We start from the raw sequence: 9,261 nt of genomic DNA, 5'->3' as shown, positions 1-9,261 counted from the left end.
GCAAACTACTCAACTTCAGATAATCCAAGTCTATGCCCCAAACACTGATGCCAAAGAAGCTGAAGTTGGCTGATTCTATGAAGACCTACAACCAATTCTATAACAAACACCAAAAAGAAATGTCCTTTTTATCATAGGGGATTAGAATGCAAAAGTAGAAACTCAAAAGAGTATTCTGGACTAACATACAAGTTTGAACTTGGAGTACAAAATGAAGCAGGCAAAGGCTAACAAAGTTTTGTCAAGAGAACAAGCTGGTCATAGTAAACACCCCTTTCCAACAACCCAAGAGACGACTCTACACAAGGACATTGCCGGATGGTCAATACTGAAATCAAGTTGATTATGTTCTTTGCAGCCAAAGATGAATAAGCTCTATACAGTCAGCAAAAAGAAGAAGAAATTCAAAAAGGCAAGGTGTTGTCTGAGGAGGCTTTGCAAATAGTTGAGGAAACAAGAGAAGCAAAAGGCAAGGGAGAAAGGGAAAGATAAACCCAACTGAATGCAGAGTGCCAGAGAATAGCAAGGAGAGAAAAGAAGGCCTTCTTAATTGAACAATGCAAAGAAGTAGAGGAAAACAATAGAATGGGAAAGACTAGGGAGCTCTTCAGGAAAATTGAAGATATCAAGGGAACATTTCACACCAGGATGGGCATGATAAAAGACAGAAATGGTAAGGACCTAACAGAAGCAGAAGAGATGAAGAAGTGGCAAGATTACACAGAAGACTATACAGAAAAGGTCACAGACATCTGGGTAACCATGAAGGTGTGGTCTCTCACCTAGAGCTGGACATTCTAGACTGTGAAGTCAAGTGGGCCTTAAAAAGCATTACTGTGAACAAAGCTAGTGGAGGTGATGGAATTCCAGCTGAGCTATTTAAAATTTGAAAAGATGATGCTGTTAAAGTGTTGCACTCAATACATCAGCAAATTTGGAAAACTCAGCAGTGACCACAGTACTGAAAGATGTCAGTTTTCATTCCAATCCCAAAGAAAGACAATGCCAAAGAATGTTCAAACTACTGCACAATTGCACTCATTTCACATGCTAGTAAGGTTATGCTCAAAATCCTTCAAGCTAAGCTTCAGCAGTACATGAACCAGGAACTTCCAGATGTACACCTGGGTTTTGAAGAGGTAGAGAAACCAGAGGTCAAACTGCCAATATTCATTGGATAATAGACAAAGCAAGGGAATTCCAGGAAAAAAAAAACTTTTGCTTCATTGACTATGCAAAAGCCTTTTATTGTGTGAATCACAACACACTGTGGAAAATTATTAAAAAGATGGGAGTAACAGACCACCTTACCTGCCTCCTGAGAAATCTGCATGCAGGTCAAGAAGCAACAGTTAGAACCAGACATGGAACAACTGATTGATTCAAATTTGGTAAAGAAGTGTAACAAAGCTGTATGGTGTCAACCTGCTTATTCAACTTATAAGCAGAGTACAACTTGTGACATACCAGGCTGGATAAATCCCAAGCTGGAATCAAGATTGCTGGGAGAAATATCAATAACCTCAATGATGCAGATGATACTGCTCTAATGGCAGGAAGTGAAGAGGAATTAAAGAATCTTTTGATGAGGGTGAAAGAGGAAAGTAAAAAGTAGCTTGAAACTCAAGTTTAAAAATCCTAAGATCTTGGCATCCAGTCTCATCAGATCATGGCAAATAGAAGGGAAAAAGTGGAAGCAGTGACAGAATTTATTTTCTCTTGGATGGTGACTACAGCCATGAAGTTAAAAGATGCTTGCTCATTGGAAAGAAAGCTATGAGAAACCTACAGTGTATTCAAAAGCAGAACCATCACTTTGCTAACAAAGATCTGTATAGTCAAGGCTATGGTTTCTCCATAGCTATGATGAGAACGCTTGAGACCGTGAGTGTGGTTTGGAAGAGGTGACCACCACCAATGTTGACACTTAGGCATTGTCTCAAATGTCAGCATGATGAGTGTGCCATAGTTCCTCTCCCAGCTGGCCAAGTACTCTGGCCCCACCTACTCCACACGACAAACTTACATTATATCTGGGACAACCACACAAGGGGGGGGATAAAAGCTTAGGCTGCACATGAGCATGCCTACACAGGTGGTGTATAGGACCTCTGTGAGCACACACACCTCACTGACTTCAGTACCTCTGTGAGCACACACACCTCACTGACTTTCCTTTCCATGGTGAAAGGAAAATAACTACTGTGAAAATAGCCTGATCAAGCCTAACTCTCAGGGCTTCTACTCCAGCAAGCAGTGACTAGACCCTGCCTGTGATAGGGTGGCAACAGCTTGGAGCAGAAAGGGAATCCCACCTTACATCCTTCTGGGTTTTAGACACTTAAGCAGCAACAATGCCCCCCCATCAAGGTGATAACAGCCAGCACACACACCCTGACGGAAGATATGATGGGCATCCATTTCTAAATCAGTCTGCCTACCAAAGACGTTGAAAACATGCAGTCTACACAGGGATACTCACACATAAAAACACCCCTTCAAGACCACAATACAGAACTGTTTCTCCTAAATTCAGAGAGACAAAGTTAAGTGAAATGAAAAAGAAGAGGAAACACTCCCATTAAAAGAGCAAGAGAAATCCCTTGATGAAATGATGAAGTGATCAAACAGGCATCACCAGTCTACCAGGTACTGAGCTTTAAAAAGAGGTAATAAAAGTATTAATTAAATTAGTAAAAAGTTATAGAGAAAAACACTGATCACTATAACATGTAGTTAGAAATTATAAAGATAAACCAATGAAAATAAGAATTCAACTTGAGATAAAAAGCAATTTATAAGCAATGAATAGCTAACTAAATGACACAGAAGAAAAAATAAGTCATCCAAGAAATAGAATAGTGCCCATCAACAGATAACTATCTTAAGAAGATGTAAGATATATGTACAAAGAATATTACTCACCCTTAGAAAGTATAAAATATTGCAATTTGCAACAACGTGGATGGAATGGAATATAATCTACAAAAACACTGAATCATTAAGCTATATTCCTGAAACTAAAATGAAATTGTAAATCAACTACACTTCAAGGTAGATAGATAGGTAGAAACAGATAGGTAGATAGAAAATTTTACTCCTGGAACTGACTCTTTTTTGGCTATACTGTGGCTTTGTTGCTATGTGGCCTTTCTTGTAGTTGCAGGGAATGGGGGCTGCTCTCTAGTTGCAATGCACAAGTTTCCCATTGATGTGGCTTTTCTTGTTGGGGAGCACAGGTTCTAGGGCATGAGGGCTGCAGTATTGCTAGGTATGGGCTCAACATTTGTGGTTCCCAGGCCCTAAAGCACAGGCTCAATAGTTGTGGTGCACCAGCTTAATTCATCCCATGACATATGGGATCCTCCTGGACCAAGGATCAAACCTTGTGTCTCCTACATTGCCAGGCAGATTCTTTAGCACTGGGCCACCAGGGAAACCCCCAACCTCCCACATCTTAAATGGCAATGTGACATATTCCATGGACAAACTTTTGTAAGAATAACCACTGAAAATGATACATTAAAACAACTATTTAGTGTCTAGAAAATGCCCTAAAAAGACATACAGCAAATAAAGACACATTTGTTCCCCAAAAATACATTAACAGTAAAATCGCTGAAAGCCTGTGATGTTTAAACCCAAACTTCTCCCTCTCATACTATCCATTAGCAGAAAAATAGATTCCACTCTAAGTAGGTTCAGAAAGAACACCTGGCTCTCACTACCTGCACCTCCCATTTGAGTGTTATGGTATCTTCTTAAAGGATCAAGCCACTTGAATTTCTCTGTCACACACACACCCTAGCTGTGTGCTACAGTAGCTAAGCTTCAGACAGGTATGGCCAACAAAGTTCTCCCTTCTTCGACACAGCCCCAGTCATAGGGCAGTTGTTTGCTCAATTCATTCATAGAATGGAGGCTGTGTGATGGAAAAGGCAAGCTAAAAATAAACCCTACTGTTTACACTTAAAAGAGGGATGTCACAGAGAGAGAAGTGTGCCACAGTCCCTATCCCCAGCTCTGGAAGCCAAGGTGCACAGTTTCATGATAGGGAGACTTAGGACGTAAAGTGAAAGTTGCTCAATCTTGCCTGACTCTTTGTGACCCCATGGCCTGTATAGTCTATGTAATTCTCCAGGCCACAATACTGGAGTGGGTACCCTTTCCCTTCTCCAGAGGATCTTCCCAACCCAGGGGTAGAACTTAGGTCTCCCACATTGCAGACGGATTCTTTATCAGCTGAGCCACAGGTAAGCACAAGAATACTGGAGTGGGTAGGTGTTCCCTTCTCCAGGGGATCTTCCTGACCCAGGAATCGAACTGGGGTCTCCAGCATTGCAGGTGGATTCTTTACTAATTGACGTATCAAGGAAGCCCTAGAACATAAAAGCCATTCTCAAAGCACTCACTTTATTTGAATCAAACTGTGGGAAAGTCAAGCCTAAGATTACTCACAAACTATGAAAGATATGTTGGTAAGCAGTTAAGAGAAATCTGATTGATTCATGGCAGATACAGGCTAAACCACTGGTAAGCAAGTTTATCAGAGAAAACTAGAGAAAGAAACAGCTAAGAAGAGCCTTCCTGAGGTCTAGCAAAAAGACAAAGAGCACAAATAAATAAAATGAGAAACTAAAATAAAGAATATAATAGATCATAGGCTTCTATTGTGATATTCCTACAAACTGGAGAACTTAGAAGAAATGGATAAGTTATTGTAGGCATGAAACCTATTTCAGGCAACTATGTGTAAAGAAGAAAAATATAATGACAACATATTATAATAATAGTCCATCTACTACAGCCTATAAATAAAAGATAGAAATCATATTTTACAAAAGTAACAAATGGAAATTTTGGAGTTGAGAACTACTACATCTGAAATGAAAAATTCACTAGAGGGAGTCAAGAGTAGGTTTGAAGAAGCTGATGAAAAAGCCAGGAAACTTAATGGTATTATACATCAATAAGTTAACATAATCAAATGAACAGAGGGAAAAAAGTATAATGAACAGAAGTTTAGAGAATGGTGATACATAATAAAACACACTAACATACACAAAAGGAGAGAGCCAGAAGAGAAAAGGTGCAGAGCAAAATATTAAAAAAAAAAAAAAAAATGCCTGAAAACATTCCAATTATGATGCAAAATCCCAACTACACATCCCAATTGTCCAACTAATTCCAAGTAGGATAAATATTGGAGAGCCATACACAGACAGTAGTGAAATGTTGAAAGCTAAAGCAGAAAGTCTTGAAGAACTAAAAGAGAAATAATTCCTTCTTACAAATGAATGCCAAGATATTGCTTATTTCTCATAAGAAATAAGGAATGCTCCATGGCAGTGGGATGACCTTTTAAAGTGCTGAAAGTCAAAACTTTCGGCCTAAAATTCATTATCAAGCAAAATTATTTTTGAAATATGAGTGAAAAATATAGTCTTGTGCCCTCTAACTCCCAAAGAAAATTTATTGCTGGGAAATGTGCTCTACAGGAAAAACTGAGAGAAGTCCTATGGCTGAAGAAAGTAAACCCAGACTACAATTCTAATCCCCATGATAGACCAAAAAGCAGTGATAAAGATAAGTAATTTATAAGACAGTAGAAGTGCATGTATCTTTTCCTTTCTTCTCTTAACAAATATAAAAAGTAAGCATGTAAAATATGTATACAATTGCATTTCCAAGCATATGACATATAGCTATTTAGTAATATATTTGAGAGGTGGGAGGAATGCAGCAGTGGAGAAAAGTGAAGTGAAAGTGTTAATCACTCAATCATGTCCAACTCTTTGCAACTCCATGGACAACAGCCTACCAGGCTCCTCTGTCCATGGAATTCTCCAGGCAAGATAGTGGAACAGTGGTACAAGGCCAAGGTGACAGTGTTCCGCAGTGGCTTAGTACTGCAGTAGCGTGCTGTACCTGGGAAGGCACCCACTGAGAATGGTGGCTCAAAGTTCCACTTCTGGCCCCAAAGAAAGTGAGAGAAGATGAGCAATATGTCCACAGTGGTGACCAAAAAAAAAAAAAAAAAAAAAAATGTCCGTTTCATTATAGGGGACTGGAATGCAAAAGTAGGAAGTCAAGAAACACCTGAAATAACAGGCAAATTTTGCCTTGGAGTACAGAATGAAGCAGGGCAAAGGCTAATGGAGTTTTGCCAAGAGAATGCACTGGTCATAGCAGACGCTCTTCCAACAACACAAGAGAAGACTCTACACATGGACTTCACCAGATGGCCAACACCGAAATCAGATTGATTGTATTCTTTGCAGCTAAAGATGGAGAAGCTCTATACAGTCAGCAAAAACAATATCAGGAGCTGACTGTGGCTCAGATCATGAACACCTTATTGCCAAATTCAGACTTAAATTGAAGAAACTAGCGAAAACCACTAAACCATTCAGGTATGACCTAAATTTAATCCCTTACTATTATCCAGTGGAAATGAGAAATAGATTTAAGGGACTAGATCATATAGATAGAGTGCCTGCTGAACTATGGAAGGAGGTTTGTGACGTTGTACAGGAGACGGAGAACAAGACCATTCCCAAGAAAGAGGAATGCAAAAAAGCAAAATGTCTGTCTGAGGAGGACTTACAAATACCTGTGAAAAGAAGACAAGTGAAAAGCAAAGGAGAAAAGGAAAGGTATACCCATTTGAATGCAGAGTTCCAAAGAATAGAAAGGAGAGATAAGAAAGCCTTCCTCAATGATCAGTGCAAAGAAATAGAGAAAAACAATAGAATGGGAAACACTAGAGATCTCTTCAAGAAAATTAGAGATACCAAGGGAACATTTTATACAAAGATGGGCACAGTGAAGGACAGAAATGATATGGACCTAACAGAAGCAGAAGATATTAAGAGGTGGCAAGAATACACAGAAGAACTGTACAAAAAAAAGATCCTTACAACCCAGATAATCACAATGGTGTAATCACTCACCTAGAGCCAGACATGCTGGAATATGAAGTTAAGTGGGCCTTAGGAATCATCACTAAGAACAAAGCTAATGGAGGTGATGGAATTCCAGTTGAGCTATTTCAAATCCTAAAAGATGATGCCATGAAAGTGTTGCACTCAATATGCCAGCAAATTTGGAAAACACAGCAGTGACCACAGGACTGGAAAAGGTCAGTTTGCATTCCAATCCCAAAAAAATGCAATGTCAAAAAATGATCAAACTACCGCACAGTTGCATTCATCTCACATGCTAGCAAAGTAATGCTCATTTGCCAGGCTTCAGCAATATAAGAACTGCAAACTTCCAGATGTTCAAACTGATTTTAGAAAATGGAGAGGAACCAGAGATCAAATTGCCAACATCCGCTGGATCATCAAAAAAGCAAGAAAGTTCCAGAAAAACATCCATTTCTGCCTTATTGACTATGCCAAAGCCTTTGACTGTGCGGATGACAATAAACTATGGAAAATTCTTCAAGAGATAGGAATACCAGACCACCTGACCTGCCTCTTGAGAAATCTGTATGCAGGTCAGGAAGCAACAGTTAGAACTGGACATGGAACAACAGACTGGATCCAAATAGGAAAAGGAGTACATCAAGGCCGTATTTGACCCTGTTTATTTAACTTACATGCAGATTCTTGCCTAGAGAATCCTGTGGACAGAGGAACCTGGTGGGTTGCTGTCCATAGGGTCGCACAGAGTTGGACACGACTGACGTGACTTAGCATGCATGCATGCATTGGAGAAGGAAATGGCAACCCACTCCAGTATTCTTGCCTGGAGAATCCCAGGGACAGAGGAGCCTGGTGGGCTGCTGTCTATGGGGTCGCACAGAGTCAGACAGGACTGAAGTGACTTAGCAGCAGCAGCAGCAGAGTACAACGTGAGAAAGGCTGAGCTGGATGAAGCACAAGCTGGAATCAAGATTGCCGGGAGAAATATCAGTAACCTCAGATATGCAGATGACACTACCCTTATGGCAGAAAGTAAAGAAATAAACAGCCTCTTCATGAAAGTGAAAGAGGAGAGTGGAAAAGTTGGCTTAATACTGAACATTCAGAAAACTAAGGTCATGGCATCCAGTCCCATCACTTTATGGCAAATACATGGGGAAACAGTGGAAACAGTGGCAGACTTTATTTTGGCAGGGCTCCAAAATCACTACTGATGGTGACTGCCCCCATGAAACTAAAAGATGCTTACTCCTTGGAAGAAAAGTTATGACCAACTTAGACAGCATATTAAAAAGCAGAGACAAATGAATTCTTTTTAATGACTGAGTAATATTCCATGGTGTATATCACCGGGAAGACCCAGAGGGATCGGATAGAGAGCGAGGTGGGAGGGGGGATCGGGATGGAGAATACATGTAAATCCATGGCTGATTCATGTTAATGTGTGACAAAAACCACTACAATATTGTAAAGTAATTAGCCTCCAACTAATAAAAAAATAAATGGGGAAAAAATAAGCAGAGATATTATTTTGTCAACAAAGATCTAGATAGTCAAGGCTATGGTTTTTCCAGTAGTTATGTATGGATGTGAGATTTGGACTATAAAGAAAGCTGAGTTCTGAAGAATTGATGCTTTTGAACTGTGGTGTTGGAGAAGACTCTTGATTTTGGAGCCCAAGAAAATATTTTTATATTTTTATTTCACTCTTTCACTTATTTAAAACAAATTTCTGTGAGTTTATATTTATACAAACTCACCCTCCTAGATACTAGGAAAAATAAGACTTTATGCTACCAACTAAAAATATGATTTACCTGTTGCTTGTTTTTTAGTCACTAAGTCTTTTATGGCTTTTGCCGCCCCGTGGACTGTAGCCCACCAGAATTCTCTCTCTATGGGATTTTCCAGGAAAGAATACTAGAATGGAATACCATTTCCTTCTCCAGGGGATCCCCCTGACCTAGGGATCAAACTCACATCTCCAGGTGGATTCTTCAACACTGAATGCCAGAGAAGTTCATACTTACCTAGTTCAGTTCAGTGGCTCAGTCACATCTGACTCTTTGTGACCCCATGGACTGCAGCATGCCAGCCTCCTGTCCATCACCAACCCCTGGAGTTTACTCAAACCCATGTCCATTGATTCAGTGATGCCATCCAACCATCTCATTCTCTGTTGTCCCCTTCTCCTCCTGCCTTCAATCTTTCCCAAATCAGGATCTTTTCCAATGAATCAGTTCTTTGCACCAGGTGGCCAAAGTATTGGAGTTTCAGCTTCAACATCAGCCCTTCCAAAGAATATTCAGGACTGATTTCCTTCAGGATAGAC

The sequence above is a fragment of the Cervus canadensis genome, chromosome 26, assembly GCF_019320065.1.
Source record: "Cervus canadensis isolate Bull #8, Minnesota chromosome 26, ASM1932006v1, whole genome shotgun sequence".
Classification (NCBI taxonomy): Eukaryota; Metazoa; Chordata; class Mammalia; order Artiodactyla; family Cervidae; genus Cervus; species Cervus canadensis.
This window is presented reverse-complemented; position numbering follows the sequence as displayed.